Raw genomic sequence first — 18,584 nt, 5'->3', positions numbered from 1 at the left:
GTTTAATACCTCCTGAATGTAATACCTTGGCTAAGCATTCAGCTAGAGAGAGTTCTCATAGATTACTTTCAGACACATCACTCTCAAGTCATCATTTCAACACAGGAAGTTATCTGCTACCTGGGGCAACAATGTGCACTTGGACACAATTAGACTGCTGTCTGATGATATTTAAGAATAAGCCACAGAAGGCTTTCTTACAAAGTTGTCAAAAAGGCTCAAGTGATTATTTTAATTAAGCCTATTTAAAATATTTCAATAAACTAATGCAAAACACAACAAAGTTTTGCATGTTTGAACTGAATGCTTCCTTTTAAATCACTTATTCCAGTGTAGGAATAAAGAGCAGCTCAAATGAATCATGCTTCTCTCTCTGTAGATCTCTGTCAGGTACTCAGGTGAATTAGTACTGATGCCACTCATAGCTCACAGTGTAAGGATGAGCTTTACTTGTGTCAGCACAATAAATCACATGTGGAAGTATAAATTCAGCTCAGTGTTCTGTCCACTTTACTGAAAGCAGAAGTTGATCCAGCCATCTGAATCTTCTTTTCACAGGCTGTTTTTGAAAACTACATAACTCAGCCAGGAAGGGCAAGAGCATATATGAGTGTTTATGTATCTGTGCTGCTGAACACCATATGAGGGCCAGATCTGGTTTTTGTGAAGTTGATTTCTCCTCCTTGTTTTGTTGTTTTTTTTATTGTGAGATACTTCCCAAAAACTTCTCCCTGTTAAACACAGAGGGTATAGTAACAAGTACTGAGGTTTTGTTCCTACCTGGATCATCCAGCTGATGTGCATATGGATGAATTCCTCATGTTTTCCTGACCTCTTTTATCTTTCAGGCCATTGCATCACAGAAGTATTTAGTATGTGCTCTCACTTGATACTCTCAGTTAACATAATATTTGCTATCATATCAATTCCTTTAATACAGTGATCAGCTAAAGATCTCTCTGTATTATAGTACAGTATTTCTGCTTTGTTGTCCATCCATTAAAAAACATATTAAAAGGGCTGTGAATTTCCATATTTTTCCCTGAAGTGTGTTGATGCTGAGCAGAATGTCAGGCAGGTGAAGAGTCATGTGCATCATTTGCAAACAGATCATACGTCAGTTGGTGTTCTCCAGCCTTAGAGTTGCATCACCAGGGAAGAAACACTCATTTTGAACATTTCACTATGAAAACCCTCATCAGTGTTTTGGCAAAGAAAGTGTTTTGCCTGCAAACCCTTTTCTGAGTATAAAAACTATGGAAAATAAAATTCTGTGAGAAATTGATTGTCTGAGAGGCAATTCAGAAGTGTCTGGTGAGCTGTACATTAGCCTGATGGAGTCTATGTCTTATTGAATGAAAGACAGTGAAAATTAAGCAAGAAAACCAGCAGGATGTAACAATCTGCAGAGAAAAAAAAGAGTATAAAGCTCTCCAATAGTTTGTGGATTGCTCTTGGTATTATTGTAAAAGATGCCTGACAAGATAGGCAACCATGTACCCCTCTGCAAAATCCCCAGGATAAGTGGGTGGCCACGAGGTGACTGCTCACAGTGAAATCCCACAGGGGGCTGGAGTGGTCCCTGTCTCACTTGGGCAATAAGGTGTCAAAAGCAGCAAAATTCCCTTTCCCAGGTTGATGATGCCTTCTTTCTGGCACACACCCTTATCCCTCCTCTTTCTATTCTGCAAGCTGAGGCTAGTAAGCACAAAGGGAGAAGTAAGCTTTAGTCTACTGCACAAATACTGAAGTAACTTACTTCCCTGGCTGGAACAAGGAGGAACCATGGAAGGAATTGCAGCTCTCTGAGTCATACTTCCTCCTTGGAGTTTCTCTTGGAGTAGTGCAGCTCTGCACCATGCCTCAGGCTGACATTAGAGTTAAGCTCGTCCATCCTCTTACCCAGATAGTGATAGAGAGAAAGAAGGAAAGACAGTAGGGCAGTGGATTATCAGACCTTCAAATCTCCTGATTGAAGCTCTAAATATAGCCAAACAAGTGAAAATCTGTTTCTGGAAACAGTACAACTATTTAGCTCCTAGCTCTTCAAACAACATACATTAAAAAAAAAAACAAAACAACCAAACCAAAAACCCAAGCAGTTTTCTCCCAACCAAGATCCTGTATGTGGAGCACATTCTGATCTCCAGACAGAAAGTGAAAAATTCCCAACTGCCACACCTATCCAGGGTGTGACTACACTATCAACTAGTTTATATTTGCACTTTGATATACAGCACATGCTTAACATCATATGGTGTATCCTTGGAAAAAAAATAGCAACAAGTTTCAACATAGAAATTGTGTTAGATTAGGAGGCCAGAATAAATAAGAGTCAATGAGTTGTAGAATGACTTGAGGTAGTGTATAAGATCTCATCTTAAAAAATAACATGAAGGCAGTACACTGCAGATGAAACACATAATGAAAAAACATTCCAAACTTCTCATTTGAGAAAAGATTACAAATAAAATAAGCTCAGGCATGCCAAGTGTAAAATCTTTGATATGGAAATGCAGTAATGGTTAAATTAAATGGCCTGAAAATCTATTTATCAACACTCAGTAATGCCTAGTTGGATCATCCTATGAGAAAAGCAAATAAGGAGTAGTAGGAGAATATACAGAGACTGTTAAGAAGTTTACATACCTCTGCTTTCATACCTGGAGACACAGTCCTCCACCTTAACTAGAGATTTTGAGACGTTACAAAGCTGGTATGAAAACACACCTCAAATGGTTCAGGAAACATGCCCTGAAACCCAGATTTTCCAGAGTCATCCAGTGTGCTCAGCCTGAGATACATTAAAGGGACCTGATCTCTAGATGGTGAACAGAAGCCCTCTGGCATCAGGCCCCCCATGAGCATCTTGGATTGACAGCCCCTAACAGCAGCACTGCTCCTCACTTCTGAAAACCCCAGCCCAAGCTACCAGCAACTGCACGGGAGGGCTCCATAAAGTCCATATTCATGAAAACTCTTCTGTGAGAAAGAGTCAGATCATGCTCTGTGTGACACTGCTCAACTTCAATGAGCTCCACATATCCAAGTGAATGCAGAATTTGGCCCGTTACTGTTACCTCTGATTCATATTTCTTTTTATTCACACTGGCCTTCTATTACATTATTGCCAATGGGCATGTAAGTCATTACTGCACCCTGCATGTGAATCACAAATGCAAGTGCCATGGAAATTAAACTCCTTGACCTGCTCACATTTTTCCCTTTGATGTCAGCCTGAATAGGCATTTCTGACGGGAACATTGGTTTAATTTTGAGAGCTGGCAAGACCCAACCTTTTCTGCAAGGAAGTTTGCTGAAGAATTCTTTGTTGTTCTTCCCGAATTACTTCCCTAAAGAAAAAGTGTCAGCAAACACCACTGCAGAGGGCCCAGATCATATTTTCACTGCGTTCAAAGGCAGGAAACAGGAATAACATCTCTTGTGTTCCTGTTCACACCAGCAAACATACCACAACTGTATCAGTCTGAACGAGTTGCAAAATTTCCATTAATCTGACATGAAGCTGAAAATGGAAAATATTTTTCATTCATTGCTGAGGACTTCTCTCCACAGTGGCAATCTGGAATCAGGGACATCATGGCCATGTGCAAACTACAGGGCAGCTGCATGCTGCAGGTTTGAGCCTTGAATATCCAGAGGGGAGCTGAGACAGGAGGAGGTGTTGGGACCCGAGAGGCATCTTCCTGCAGGAGCTATGGGTAGGAGGGAGAGGAGCAGCAAAGGGAATGCCCCTAACCCAAATCCTGCACCCAGGACTCAGGCCTCAGAACCAAAATCATCTCCTGAGAAGCAGAGTTCTGGGTCTCCTCTGTGCTAAGTGCTCACCACTGTAAACCAGAAGGTGCTGCTGTCTGGGGCTGCCACTGGCAAAAAGATGGGTGATTTGCAAGAGATCCAGGATCAATATTAAATTTCCATTTGCAGCTATGTGATGTTTTGCTAAAACACTGCAGCAACGTTTGTTAGGAAGTCTACAGTTTCCCATCTCACTGTTGCTGACCTGTTTAAAATAATAAAGCCAGAAAGCTTTCCAAGACAGATGACACTGGGGCCAGGGATCAGAACTTCACTTAAGTTTCTGAAGGTTCTTTCCACACCTGGAAACCTGGTTCTTGCACTCAACAGACATGGAGGACTTTCTTTACCTCTCTCCCCCCCAACTTTTTCAGTCAGGAGACTGAAAAAGGGAGATATTAAGGCCATTTATTTTTGTGATAATCTTTTTCTTAATTTCACAATATGTTTCTTGTTGCAGTTGCAGGACTGCCAATTAAATAAATACTCCAGAACTAGAGAATAAACATATATTCAAATTATACATCCGTGCTATTCAAAAGAGTGGCTATCCAGAGAAAATTATTGTTTTATATGCTGTTCTCTAATTTGCCAATTAGACCTTTCCTAGAACTTTCAGTCTGGCAAAGAGGCAGAAAATAATTTTATGGCCAGGAAGGTGGCAGAGACATTGACTTGTTGGGGTTCCAGATTGACTCAAGGACCCATTTAATGTCATATTTCATAGCTAAACTGCTGGAAAAGTTCATTATTGCATCATTAAAAGTACCTCCACACTTACGATTGCAAGAACAGACTATTTATTTTGAGCTAAGTTTTCAAATCTCCTCAAATCCACTAGTTGATTGACTACAAAATGAATCTATCAAGGCCTGGAAAACAAACTTGAGGTTGCTTGGTAGAGACCTAAGAATATTACTTTTGAAAACTCATGATTTTCAGCTTTCTCCTGAGATTTGTTTTCTGCAGAAAAAGGGAGAAAGAAGCCTAAAGAAACAAGAGTCCAGAGATGTCCTGTGCATGAGAAGTCTTCTGAAAAAAAGTTTGCAGTACAGAAAGGGCGGGCAGCCTTGTGGAGACTGATGTTCTCTATTTGCTTCCCAAATAATCTGTCTTGCCAAATAATTCTTATACAGTGTTGGGCAAGACAATTCAATTTCTCTGGGCCTGTTTCTGTGTCATGGAGATAATAAAGAATGATTTCTGCCTCCAGTTCTTTGTTTCTTTTGTGTATATGAACAGCAGGCTGTTCAAGACCAGGGCTGTATCTTAACTGGATGTGTTTGCAGTGCTTAGTATGGATGGCTCTCACTCTCACATGTGGCCTCTAGGCACAATGGCATTACAAAAATAATTAACTGAGAATGTGTATTTATTTAGTTAATTGTAATAACTTCAATCAGGATATTGGACCTAATTTTAGCTTAGTGTAAGTCAGTTCATATTCACCAACTGGTCTGCTGTTTCTAAGCCTATTGGTTGTGACAATATTGGTTCACAAGCAGAATGTCAACATGTCCATGGTGATTTCTATTGTTTGGGTGCTTGTTTTTTCCTTTTTCCTGTGAAATGAGCAGGTGAGGATGCCTTGCTGCCTTGAAGTTAACTGACTTTGAGTAGATTTTAAGTATACCTGATACCTATCAATCTGTGAAGGTGCAAAAGGATATAATACAGCTAAACAACACGAGGTATGCTGAATGCATGTGCTGAATCACCCTCACAGAGGCATCCTCCTATGCCTTATCTCACTGTCACAATGTTTGTATCTTACTGGCACAAGACCCCATTTTATTTGGAGAAAATCATGTCAAAGTGCAAAGCAAGGATTCAACACTCAATGAAGTCAAATAGAATTATTTCTTTCATGACAAGAAGCATGAAGATTTTGAAGACCCTTCCTGTGGCCTTTGAGTATTTTATGTTAAGTCCTGAGCACCCTCGGACTCAGCTGAGTTTTCACAACTTAAGATGTACTTAACACCTCACAGTGTTCACTCCTGACATACACAGATCATTTCTCTTTAGTTCAGAAATCTTACCAAAATGTTTGATTAGAAAGTGCCAAATATTACCAGTTTTTCAGAAGGTTGTCTGGTTTGCTGAAAGAATATACAAGCTCCTCTTTGAGAGCAAATTATCATAATGTTTAACAAGATTTATGAGGTGGTTCCTAGTAGCATCCCCATTTGATGTTGCACCAAACTTACTCTTTTCAATGAATTTTCCTCTCCAAAGTGTTCATCAACCTACAAGTTACACAGAGACCTCTGAAGTCTTTAATGCAGGTTTTCAGAGTAAATGAAACCTTTTTTCGATGTGGTTGCCTTTGTAATAACAGTCTTCTTATTTGTTGGATACTTATGTAACGTAAGATGAAAAGACATTTTATAGCCTTCTGGCAAGAGGACTTAAAATTAACAGCATACCTGTGGCTGCCCTAAGCCAGGGAGGGAGTCATTTTCAGGCCATGGGAAAACTGCAGTTTTGCATCCTTCACTTCTTCTGACTTGCTGGTACTCAATATTTCCATAGCTTTTCATGAAAGCATCATCACCATGCACAAAAAAGAAAGAAAAGAAAAAAATTAAGTAATTGATTCAAATAAAAAGAACAAGAAACCAAGGTGGTAAGTGATAACTGTCACCCATTTGCATTTCCCCAAAGAGTGTGGTGGTTTTAACTTATTCTTTCATTTAATATTTTCAGGCCTGGCTGTGCTCTCCCATGTAGGCAGTCAATTGGCTCTCTATATAAAGCTATAAACTGCCTGATTACCTCTGGCAGCAAAACCAAAGAGATGCAGTGCACATCCAGGGGGGTGAATCTTCAGCCTCCCTGTAGCTTTATGGGCCATATCCTGCCAAGAGTCCACGGGCAGGCAGACTCCCCCTGAACTTAAAGGGTGTTTTACAAAACAATCAATGGCCCTTCACACCGACTGCCTCTCAGTATGCAAAAAGGAAAACCACAGTAAGATAATGATCTGGGGTTTGATCTCACTCATACTGGGCTGACAGTGGGGTAATCCCATTGACTTCAGCTGATTTATTCTGTCAGTCAAACGACTTTCACAGTTTTGGGCTGGGCCTTTAAACAAATGTAAACTTGATCAGAATCAAGCCCAATCACATTCATGCCCATTCTTGCTTTTAATATTTGTCTTCCACAGCACATTTCCACTTGGAACCTGACTGACCTCAACGCTAAGTTTTTATTCTTCAAACTTAAGTTGACAACTATTTTCAAAAAGGGTAATTACTCTCCATTATAAATGCAGGATGCTTCTAAACCTTAAAGAAGCAGGCTTGGAGGCAAGAGTTTCCTGCTCACCCATATTGATTACTAACAAATAGACACAGCAGTGCTACAGTCCCCATGGAATGCTGCTGGTGAAGACATGCCTGAGCTGGTTGGCTGCAGCATGGAGCACAGGGTGGCCAGCAAAACCACCCAGGCCCCTGGGTAAATACTTGGGCTCCTATCCTGTCCTGGGTGCTGGGCTGCTGTACTTACACTGCTATCCATACTTGTGCTAGCTAGTTGGGAGGCAGGTCTGGGTGAGCTGCTGTCACTGCAGGGTAGATAAAGGCAGGGTTCATAAAGGTGGCTGAATTTAACCTTTGGCTACATCCCAGTGTTGTCCCAAAAGACTAATTGATACCATTAGGGCTGGCAGTGCCCATGGAACAGCCCAACAGGGTCAGCTAAGCAAGGGTTGTGCTTTTCTCTCCCCACACACTGGAGGTGAGGAGTGTGGTGTTCAGCAGAGTGGGGAGCACAGCTGATGGGGAGGATATTGTCAGGCCCTTCAGCTCTGACCCTGCCTGGAAAAGTAACTCAGCTTTCCCAAAAGCCCAGTGAGATATGTAATGGCCATTTCATGGCTCAAGCAAGTCTGCAGCTAATTGGTATATTGCATCTACTGGGGACTGCTAATACTCCTACATCAGCCATGCTAATACTCCTCTGCCTCTTCAGCCTTCAGGTTGTTTGAACTTTTTCTCTCAGCAGTAACAATTACCCACAATACTAGAGATGGTAGCAGTATTAGATCAGAAAATGACTCATTACTGAACTAGCCCTGTCAAGCAAGATAAATACAATTTAGTTGTTAGCTAATCTATTTTTGTTTGTGTTCTCAATTCATCCAAGACACTGATTACATTGCAGTCTATCATGTTAGCAGTTTATTTTGCTACAATGCTCTTTGCTTTGTAAAGAGAACATTTATGAATACAATAGCTGTATTTGTCTGTCAATATTACATCACTGCTGTGCATCAGCTGTGCATAATGTGTAGAATAATATTTTGGCTTTTCAGGAGTTAAATTATGGAAAGGCAATATTTAATTCAGCAGCATTTCAGTAACTAGAAGACTCATCTAAGACACACTTTTGTTATCCATCATCTTCATCTGCCAGCTGTTCCTTCCTTCATCTCTATGACTAAAGTTTTGTGGCTTGATACTGCCTTGAATCAGCTTTGGACTTTGGCCTGAGAAGGAAGGCTAACAAGGGCTGTTTTAAGAGGCCTTGAAGGATGCTTTTGCACCTCAATGCAGAACTTTATCAATGCAAGCAGCTCTCAAGGGTGCTCAGCACTTCGCAATTTCCCCTCCTGAAAGAATTCAGGCTTTGCATTTGAGTTATTTATTTTCATTGTACTTCCTCTCACTTTGTTTTTAGTTTTGTTTAGCACTTATTTAGCCTTTGGGGAGGCTATTTATGGAAATTTTAAATTTTCATGATAAAGAAAGTGTTTTGCAATTAGAAAGAGAGGAAACCATTGATCTTGATCATAAGAGACAAAAACTTTCTAAACTTGCATGGTTGGCAAACCCATTAACAACTGCCAAACTTTGCAAAATACTAAACAGGCAAAGGTACATGGTTAAAAGGAGGTGAAAAGCATCTTAAAACACTCTCTATGTCTCTGTTTTAATTCAGTACCAAGTAAGGTAGCATACCAGATAAGGCATCTGTAAACTGCCATATTTTATGGAAGGTTTTACAGGTTCAAGTCAAAGCTCTCAGCTCTTAGTACAATCACTCCATGATCAAGTCTTTTTTCTGAGAATAAGGGGAAGAGAACTGATTATTTTGTGCAGTCTGAGAAAAAGCTATGGCTTTGCAAAGTTCCATCACATCAGGATTTAAACACTCAAGATTTCTGCTGTTTTCCCAAAACTGAGTACAGTATTATACTGAAAGAACCACACCAAGCTATTAGCAGTTAATTGACAGGACTTTGGAAGCCAAGCAGCTTTTTCAGGAGGCAGAGACACACACTTACTGCCCTCCATTATGTTTACCTTCTACTGTGGTCCTTTAGGTCTTCTGCTGTATTGCTACTGATAGTGAGAAAATCAGTGGTTAATTATGAGACATTAAACAAGCTGTTAAGTGATGTGGGAAACTGCTGCAAAGACATCTAGTGACACACCACACTATGTATGTAACTCACTTCCATCTGATAGCACTGTTTGGAATGGGCTGTGTGGGAGCCTGCAGTTCCTATCAGCCTGAGCTGATGGTTCATTCCACATTTCTCATGCAGATGACTCTGTCTCCTAGATTTAACCCCCAGGCTAGACAAGACTCAGAGGATGGGATGAAAATGAGTGAAGTAACTTCTATTCTTCCTCTGAGTATGTAACACTACATTGTACTGCTTGTCAGGTACATTTTGAGACAATGGTTTATTTTTCTCACTTATAGCATCAGATATTATCATCATTATCATTACTATTACTATTAATTACATTATATCATTTAAACTAGTCCAAAATTGCATACCTGGGTGCAATTCCATCTCATTCTCAATCATCTGAGCCAGATGGATGAGATAACTACATCACCAGGGAAGCCAGGGCCCCGAGCTGGTTGGGCTCCATCAGCTTGGAAAGGAAGACAGCAGAGAGGGTTCCTAAAGAAGAGGTATGGTAGTGAATAAGAGCATGGTAACTGGTAACTTCCCTTGTCCAAAGAGCAGGAAAGAAGATCCAGCCTGGGCTGAGAATGTCTTTCCTAGCAAGAAGATGCATGGGAGCACAAGTGAACTGTGTCTGACCAACTTCCACTGGAGTGAGGACTGAAGTGTGACAGCAGTGTCTGAAACAGTCTGGCAACAGTCACTGCCAGCAACAAACTGAACTTAACAGCTGGGTGTAACAGCCCCACAGCCCCTCTCCCAACTCCTGCCTGCACTTTCTACTAGTTAAATCTTGAAAGTGACTTTTCCTGAGGATGGATGCCTTATGGGCTGCCTGCTAGGCATGCAAGGAAAGCCAACATCTGGCTTGATAAGTCTCCTTATCTTCAGACTGATACCACTCAGTCTTCTGTTTTGGGGCTGATTCTTCCCAGAATCACAGAATGTTAGGGATCCTATGGTGAGTGGTCCCTGAAGTGGGATAAGATTTTGGAGCAAAATGGCTAAACTGTGTGGGGAGAGTCCAGCACTGATACCAGCACGTAGAGCAACCAGCCACTCTCCTGAGGGAATCTGGTCCCTCCTTCATCATTCCTAACTGATCCCAGCTGCCTACTCCTCCTCAGGACAAAAGGAGATGAGGATTCCTGCAGATCTACAAGGCAGCCCTCCCAAAGCAAAAAGCTCTGGCTGTTCCCTTGGTTGTTGATATTTCAAATAATACTTTGTTGCTGTTACATTTCTGCTGTAAGGATAACAACCCCTAATCAAAAAATATTTTCATAGCACGGAGGGTGGGCTAGGAACAAGGGAAGCTGCACTTGCAAATTCCACACATTGCACTTAAATTTTCACTTCTTGGTGCAGGAACTGCACACACAGAGTTCCACTGGGATTTTTGTCAAGGCTTTTTCTCCTTGTACTGATGGTGCTATGGGAATGAGGGAAATCTTCAGGGCCTACAATACTACAGCATTTACCAAAAGGGCTGGTTAGTACCAAAGCCCCAGGAATGGTCAAATGCAAAGCATCAGAAAAAAGGAAAAGGAAAAAAATAGTTTAAATGGCAGAAAGAGATCCAAGACCTCAGTGAGTCCACCAGCAAAAGCCCCTCAGCCTGCCAGGCACCATCAGTGGCCTTTATTCCTCTAGGACAACCTATCCTGAGATTCACAATGTTTTCTTCTCCCAGATACCATGCTCCAGACTAAAATTCTCCTTTTTCATTCTGGCCCTTCATCATCCCAAGACACTCCTCTGGAAAGACAGAATTGGCTCCTGTGGCTTTGGATGAAACTCTCCTGATCCATGTACTCTGTGCTGAACAGCTGCCACGCTCTGGCAGTGGGGCTGTGTTTGATTAGGTTGTGAAGTGCAGTGGGATCCTGTGTGAGGAAGGTCACCAGAAACTGCTGCTAACAGCTGCCTGTGCTGTAGATCCGTGGTTAGCATCAGCAGTTTTCTGTGGCAAAAAATCCCATAGATGTCTGTGTGGGTTCCTGAGAGCTCCAGGGAAAGCTGAGAAATGAATCCAAGCTACAAGATGGGAACTCCACAATATAAATGAAACCAACTCATATTTTCACCTACGTTTCTGCTTTCCACTGAAATGTTTCCAAGTGTGGAAGCATCAGCAAGGAAGAACATGACCTTAACTCCCCTTTGAGCGTTGGAACAGTTGTAATAAGGGGAAATTGATGCAAGACCTTTTGTAAAATCATACCAGCAGAGCTATGGTCAGGAGATAACAGAGAAAAAACACACTAACATTCCTGTTCTTGGGCACTTACAAGCTTAATTAAAGGTAATGTAATCAAGCCAGTGATTAATCATAAACTTTTTATCAATGGAGAATGATAGATTTTCCTGCCAAAGACTCCAGCTCCCATTTTGCTATCACTCCAACTTCATCAGCTACACACAACCTTTCCCCACTAGCCCAACAGGACTCAGCAAGAGTTTTATGGAAGCCCATGGCATTTTACCAGGGTAAAATCAGCCTGAGGAGATAACTGCAAGGTAATTCTTCTTCCAACTTTCATACCATCAAGGAGTCAAATAAATGAAACCATATTCCTCCTGGTAGATAAAACAATTTTATGGCAGAAGTAGCACATGGCTTTGTAGATAAACTACATTTTCCTTAAGGGCATTAAATTTATAATCCCTGAAGCAAGGGTGTGATTTGTCCTTGTTCCCAGCAGTACAGAGTGGCATGAAAGACATCAGTGAGGGAAAGTCACACCTCATCCTGCCTGATAATGCTGTCAGTGGAACAGGAGGGACACAGAGGGGTGATGGTTTGCCACAGCCAGCAAGAATAAAATGGCCAAGAGTTTAGATACTGAGGTTCCCATGAAAGGAGAACAGCCTCCTTGATCCCTCCCTGTAATTCCCTGCATTACTGCAACAACCCCACCACAGCTAAGGCAGCCTGTAGGTGAACCAAGTCAGAGCATCACATGTTGCAGCAAATAAAGCCAAAAGGAGGAGAAATAACTCTGACTTAAAGTATATCCTGATGGAAGTGTCCAACCTTTCAGGGTGCCTTTGTAACAAACTCCCACGCTGTGGCCTTAAACCTTAATGGTCTGTGAAAGTTATTATGCAATGTTTTTAGCATTCAGTTTCATTCTGACAGGACTTTGTGATGTATATTACAGAAAAATACTGTTAAGCTAATCATATTAATACCAAATCTTTGTAATACAATAGCTTAAAACATTCAAGCACAACTTGACTTCTCATAAATACAGAAACTTCGAATGATGCTATTTTCCTACTGTTATCCCAATTCCATCTGTTAGAGCTGCTAAAGATAAAGGGCCATAATTCCTTTTTTCTGCAGACTGCAGAGTGGAAAAGATACTTGGCTTCCCAGGGCCTCATTCTGCACTTTTTTATTCCCAGGGACAGTCTCTTCAGGCAGTATCAATTTGTCTTTCTCTTTTTCTTTTTAAGACATGCCTGGTACAAGTCATGCCCGAAATATAATTCCTTATACCGATGACAACTTAAATTATTGAAGGAATTTTAAAGTTCTTTTTAGGTTTTTCATTTTCACATTATTATTATTTTCCTTTCTTAATTTCATTCAGGTTGGTAGTAGAAGGAGCCTTGCTGGAGTAATTTTTTCCTTCCATTTATTAAAACTAATTCTACTCTGCCTTTGACAAACAGTAAAATAATAAAATAAAATAAATAAAATAAATAAAATAAATAAAATAAATAAAATAAATAAATATAATAATTTTTTTTAAAAGAGGTAGCAGGTACTCTGAAACACTCACCTATACAGAACTGCAAATACTTAAAAGAAAAACAGAATTTGCATCCTAAATTTGTCAAGAAGGGCCCTTTAAACTTGAAACAGGGGCAGATTCTTTTCAACTTTCCCAGAGAATAGCAGTGACCTTGAAGATCAGATAACCCATGATCTGCAAAGAGTTCAAATATGTCATCAAGACTTTATTTTACTGCTTGATGTTCCTTGGCCTAGTTGCTCCAATCAGGCTAATTGCACCACCCCCCCCCCCAAAAAAAAAATAAATCCACAACAGGACTGCACAACCAACACCAATGTCAGCAAAGCAGAGCTGGGAGCATGGAAAGGAACAAGGATAAATGAGACTGTGTGTCGAAGGGTGCATTTTTGCTGAGTGACTGTAATCTGATGGGTACAATATATTAAAGCTAATGGAAACATCTGATTAAAAATACACTCTGTCTTTGCACAGAGTCTTATCAAAAAGCCATCATAGGTAAGCAGCCAAGTGCTTAGCTGCAGCAAAAATGACCAAGACAGAAATCCATGAGGTCTTCCTTCTTCCATGGAAAGCATGCCAGAAGCACTCCTGCTGCAGTTAAATGTTTGCACTGAGATCTGCTGTGACCACCCTTAAAACTGACATTCACATTTTATTTTTACTTTCTTTACTTTAACCCATCTGAAATCCAACACACATTCAGAAAGATAATTCCTCTTCCCCTCCAAGAAGCAGCATCCACAATTTAAGGTTGTAAACCTGAGCAATTTAGAAAACAATGTAAACACAAATGAAAATTAGCCAACAAAAGAAATTCAATTGAGTTAAATTGAAGGCTATTATCATACCTTACATTCTCTTCTGTCACCAGCTGTAGCTCCATGGAGATGGAGTCAGGTAAGAAAAAACCAGAGGTGACAAAGCAGAAACTGTTGACATTGTCCACTATTGCAAACACAGCAAAAAGAAACAACTATAAAATAAATAGTATACAAAGATATAACTTTGTATATAGGATTATGTGTTTCCACAGTGATATGGTGTTTCACTGTCATTTTAAATCGAGTTGTACCACAAGAAAAAAAAATATGGATTGCCTCAAGCAGACTAAAATAAGTATAAATATTTCTGAAGATTCTATTGAGACTATAATCTTGTCTCTCAAGATTTTCAGTTCTTCACTTCCCTTACTGGTTTACAGAAACAAGCAGACCAGACTCCCAAAGGCTTGTCACCCTGCATCATTACTTAAATTTTTATCAATCCATTATTATTGCCCCAGATTCAAAATGGCAGCACTCTGGACCCACTCATTTGGCACATACATAAAAGTGCACACAAACATTCACACACACAAGGCAAAAGGTGGAAGAAAACCCAGACAATATAAATGTATTTGATTGTAGTTATTAGTGCTATACATTACAGGTTCAATCCTGCTCCCTTTGATGTTGATGGTATTACACCCATTGAATTCATGTGCTCCAAAAAATGTCTGAGTTTTGCAAATTTATCATTTTGGCATCTATGCTTGAGGTCAAAATTATAACCCAGTGTTTTAGACTTGGTTTTGAGCCAAAATGTTTTTACTAAAGGTTCAAAGAATGCATACTTGTCCTTCAGAGAAGTGCCAATCCACTTTACAACCAAGGGGTAAAACAGTTGAGGTTTTCAAAAAAGTCTGAGGGATGCAAACACCTTGCAGGTGACTGGGGCAACCTCAGCTTCCAGGGTCTCCCTGCAGCAAATAACAAGGCCCTCCTCTTGCTGAGGGCATGAAAGTTCTGCCTGCTTAAAATGAGCCCAGAAAGTCATCTGCAGGAGACCAGAAGCAAAGGAGACCTTCTGGGGTGGTTTCTGCTACTGAACTGCATCTATTTCAGTGAAATATCCTAGAGTCCCAGTTGTTTACATTCTCCAGACCAGCACTTCTAAGGTAAGCAAGTTGCTTTCTCACCTCATCCTCACTTTCTCTCAGCCCCTGGTGGAGAATATTGCATGGTGAGAAAAACTAGGTAGTAAAAGAGAAGTTCTGGTTATGGTGGTTGTTAAACCAAACGTGTTAAACAGTGATATTCAAGAGGTTCTGAAATAAGACAGATGAGCTTCCCAAAAATGGGACTTCAAGTCAACAAAAAGATGAGAGAATATGGAAACAATTAGGTGGGTGTCAGATGTTGATAGGATTCTGATTTTGAAAGCCTCTCCTTCTGTCCCAGGTTAATGTACCAAGAACTAGGACCTTACCAGAGGACTGGTAAGAGTGGTGAACTGCCACAGGCAGTAATTAAAGCAGGTGAAGAGATTACAAGCATCTGATATACAGATTACCCCTTTCAAAAAGGCAGAGAAAGAGAGGACAGGGGAGCAGACTGAAGCAAGAGGAGCAGTGTGTGACAGGATGCACTTCTCTGCTCTGAAAGATCTGGAGACGGTGACAAAAAAATGTTCCAGATCTCATTTGTATTTAGATCACAGTCTGAAGATAAACTTCTATTATCACACCCTTTTTCCTGCACAGAAATGTCCATTCATCTCTTCAGCTACCTCTCTTGAGAGCTACCACTTAGCCAGGAAGCAAGTTTGCCTCCATGGAGCTACTCCACAGCCTGAATCACAAGTACTAATGCATCTTTTCTGGCAGGAACATTTTTTTTTTTCTGTAGGGAGACATAAAAAAAAATCCCAAAACACACACAAACACAAACCAACCCAAAAAACCCATACCTAAAGCATCCTTGGAATAGCTTTCATGTAGTGTATATGTGATCCATCCTGATTTACTGGCACTCATCAGGAATTATGCAAGGTACTCTGAAAAATTTGATTAGACCTTTGCCTGACTAACACAGCTTAGGGATCATTCCAGTAAACCCTCTGTCCTCCACCTCAAGCAAGTAATCACATCAGCAACCTGCCCCATCATAGCAACCTAGCAGCTGCTGACTTCAGTGGGAACAGAACTGAACTTGTCATCAACACAAAACAGGTCCATTTTTTGTTTTGCAATACTGGGGAAAAGAGAGACCAAAAATAACAACACCATGCTTCAAAAACTAACAAGATAGAGCTCAGCAACAAGCTTTCAATGGTAATAACAACATGCTTTTTAATTGCTTGGCAACCCTGCATGGAGGAAGTGTCAGTTTGGGGAATGGAAACCAAATTCAGATGTTCCACGTGGCTAAGATGTGATTTTTCAGAGCTCACTAACCCATATCAAACACCAGCTTGTACGTTGGTCGTTTTCATGCTGATATATTAACAGAACTTGGTGTCAACTGAAGGCTCTGGGTTAACAGTGCACAGCCAAACAGAAACTGTAGCTGCTTGCTTTAAAACCAAAACGTTTCCCGGTGAAATGTTCTAATATTTTCACTGTGAGGATGTTGGTGCCTAAAGACATTGTCTATTCACCTTGATGCTGTCTGCCAGGCTTTCCTCTGGTGCCTCTCCTTCCAGGGGCTCGTTTCTGGCCATAGTTTCCCTTGATTAAGAAACAAAACCAGCTCGTTTCCTTCCTTTTTCTTCACCTAACCCTCTTACCTCCCTTCTCCATTTTCTTACCTTAACTCTCCAGGCTAAACTTGGACCGATTTCCCTCAGCTCTGTCCCTGCTGCCACCATCAATGTCTCCTTCACCAGGACACTCTGACCAGCCACCCCAGCTCTGTTCTCGGCTCACCTCCCTCCCTTCTCATGATTCTCCCTGGCTTGGTCCTGGATCTCCCACAGAAACCCTCCCTCAGCTCTGCTCCTCGGAGCCCTTCTCCCCTCAGGCCCCACACGGCCACCCGCCATTTTGCCCACAGACTCGCTGAGGTAGAAAGGTTCATCACCTTCTTCAGCGATGCCTCAACAGAGCTTACCATCCAGAAACACTCGTGTCCATCCACGGGAGACCCTCTGGGGACCTCTCACACCCACCCAGACAACCTGGACAAGCTTTGTTCCAGGTCCCGAGGGTGCACGTCCCAGGGGAAACATGGCGGGAGGCAGCGCTACCGCAGCGCCTGGGCCCTCCCCAGAGCTGCTCCCCTCACGAGACTCCCGCCAGAACTCCCAGCACGCCCGGAACCTCATCATCTCTCCCTTATCGAGGTCCAGGGCACCTCGTGCCTCATTAGCAGGACAATAATTAGGGACAGCGGGCGAAGGAAAGCAGGTGACAGGCGGTAGAGCCGGATAGAGGCACCCAGGCTTTGACGCCGCGCCCTGAGGGACGCCGCTCCGCCGGGAGCAGCTGCCCCCCGCCTCCGGCCCCTTCGTGCCGGTTTAAACCGCTTTGGGTCCTTTCGTCCCCCCCGAACCTCGAGAAGAGCGAGGGAAATTGTTCCCCCCCTTCATATACCCTTGCTGCGCGGCTTTTCGAAAGACTACGGCGGGCGGCGGAGGCGGCACACGAGGAATGCGCGCACCCGTGGCGGGGCCGCGCAGGCGCGCACCCGACGGTGGGGCGGGAGCGGCGGCCGCTTTCGTATCGCTGGGGCCGGAGCGGCGGCGGCGCGGGTTGGGATGACATCATGAGAAAGTGCCGGCCTGGAGCGGGCGGGGAAGGGCGGGGAGAACGGGCAGGAAGGAAGCGCCGTCGGAAGCCCCCGGGGCAAGAACGGCGGCGGCTGCAATAACGCGCAACGCGCCCCCCGGGAGCGCCGCGGGATGGGCGCGTTAGCCAGCGGGGCAGGAGGCGGCACCACGTTAAGCACAAACCCCGGGTTGGCCGCCGAGCCCCGTTAGGCATCCCCGGGTTCTGCCGGGCGCTGTCTGGGAGCCGCTGGAGGAGGCGGTAGCGCGGGGAGCTGTCGAGGAGCGGGTGTTACCGCAGCCCCGTCCCGCTGCCACTGAGCGCGCAGGTAGCGGCGGGGGCGGGACCCGGGCGGCACCGCCTCTCTTTCCCCGGCTCCGGCCAGGTGCGGGTCTGACCGGTGCGGGGGCGGAGCTTGGAGCTGCCACCGGGGCGAGTTGGCGGGGGCCGGGTCGGTGGCCCCGACTGCGGCACTTTTGACCCATCCCCTTTGTCTCGGCGGGATCGGGCGAGCCCAGCGTCGAGATCTGCCCGATCCGCCTGGTAACAGCCCGGCGCCCCCATTGGCTCCCGCTAATGGCCGCTTCCTGCCGCCGCACCGCCCCGCACCGCCCGCCGGGGGCTCCCCCGGGCCCGGAGCCAGAGCAGCTCCGCTCCCCGCAGCCCAGTCGGGACCCCTGCTCTCCGGCGGGCAGAGTTTGTGAATGAAACACCGGGCTGAAAGAGAGCGGGGAGGGGATAAAACCACCCCTCACCAAACCCACCCCCACCGAGAGGCACCGGGAGGGTGAGGATGGATGGAGGCGTGGGCGCTGCGCCGGGCTGGGAGAGACTCCGTGCTCTTTGGTAGGGCCGGGTGGTTCCAGCGACGTGGCCAGGAACAAATGTTTGGAGGCGAAGTGCTGGCACTGTGCTGGGGAGGAGGAGGAGAAGGGGCAAGGGCTGGCCACCCCAAGTGCCTTCCATGCACCCCCAAAGCTGCTCCCTAGAAAAGTGCTGAGGGTGTGGGGAAATGTATTAAATCAGATTCCGCAGTTGT

General features: G+C 43.5%; 1 protein-coding gene across 2 annotated transcripts in view; it reads right to left on the bottom strand.

Moving 5' to 3' along the window:
- LTO1 (LTO1 maturation factor of ABCE1) overlaps window positions 1–18,584 on the bottom strand; it is a 152,113-nt gene that overhangs the window by 101,369 nt on the left and 32,160 nt on the right. The window contains exons 5-6 of one of the 2 annotated variants that reach the window (XR_003987604.1): window positions 9,619–9,748; window positions 6,249–6,354 (exon numbers count right to left, since the gene is read on the bottom strand). The exons of the other annotated variant lie outside the window; for it this stretch is intronic. The gene's annotated coding sequence lies outside the window, so the exon portion shown is untranslated. The remainder of the gene's footprint in view (window positions 1–6,248; window positions 6,355–9,618; window positions 9,749–18,584) is intronic. 2 annotated transcript variants of the gene reach the window in all.

Source organism: Calypte anna, chromosome 5 (genome assembly GCF_003957555.1).
Source record: "Calypte anna isolate BGI_N300 chromosome 5, bCalAnn1_v1.p, whole genome shotgun sequence".
In the NCBI taxonomy this organism is placed as follows: Eukaryota; Metazoa; Chordata; class Aves; order Apodiformes; family Trochilidae; genus Calypte; species Calypte anna.
This window is presented reverse-complemented; position numbering and strand designations above follow the sequence as displayed.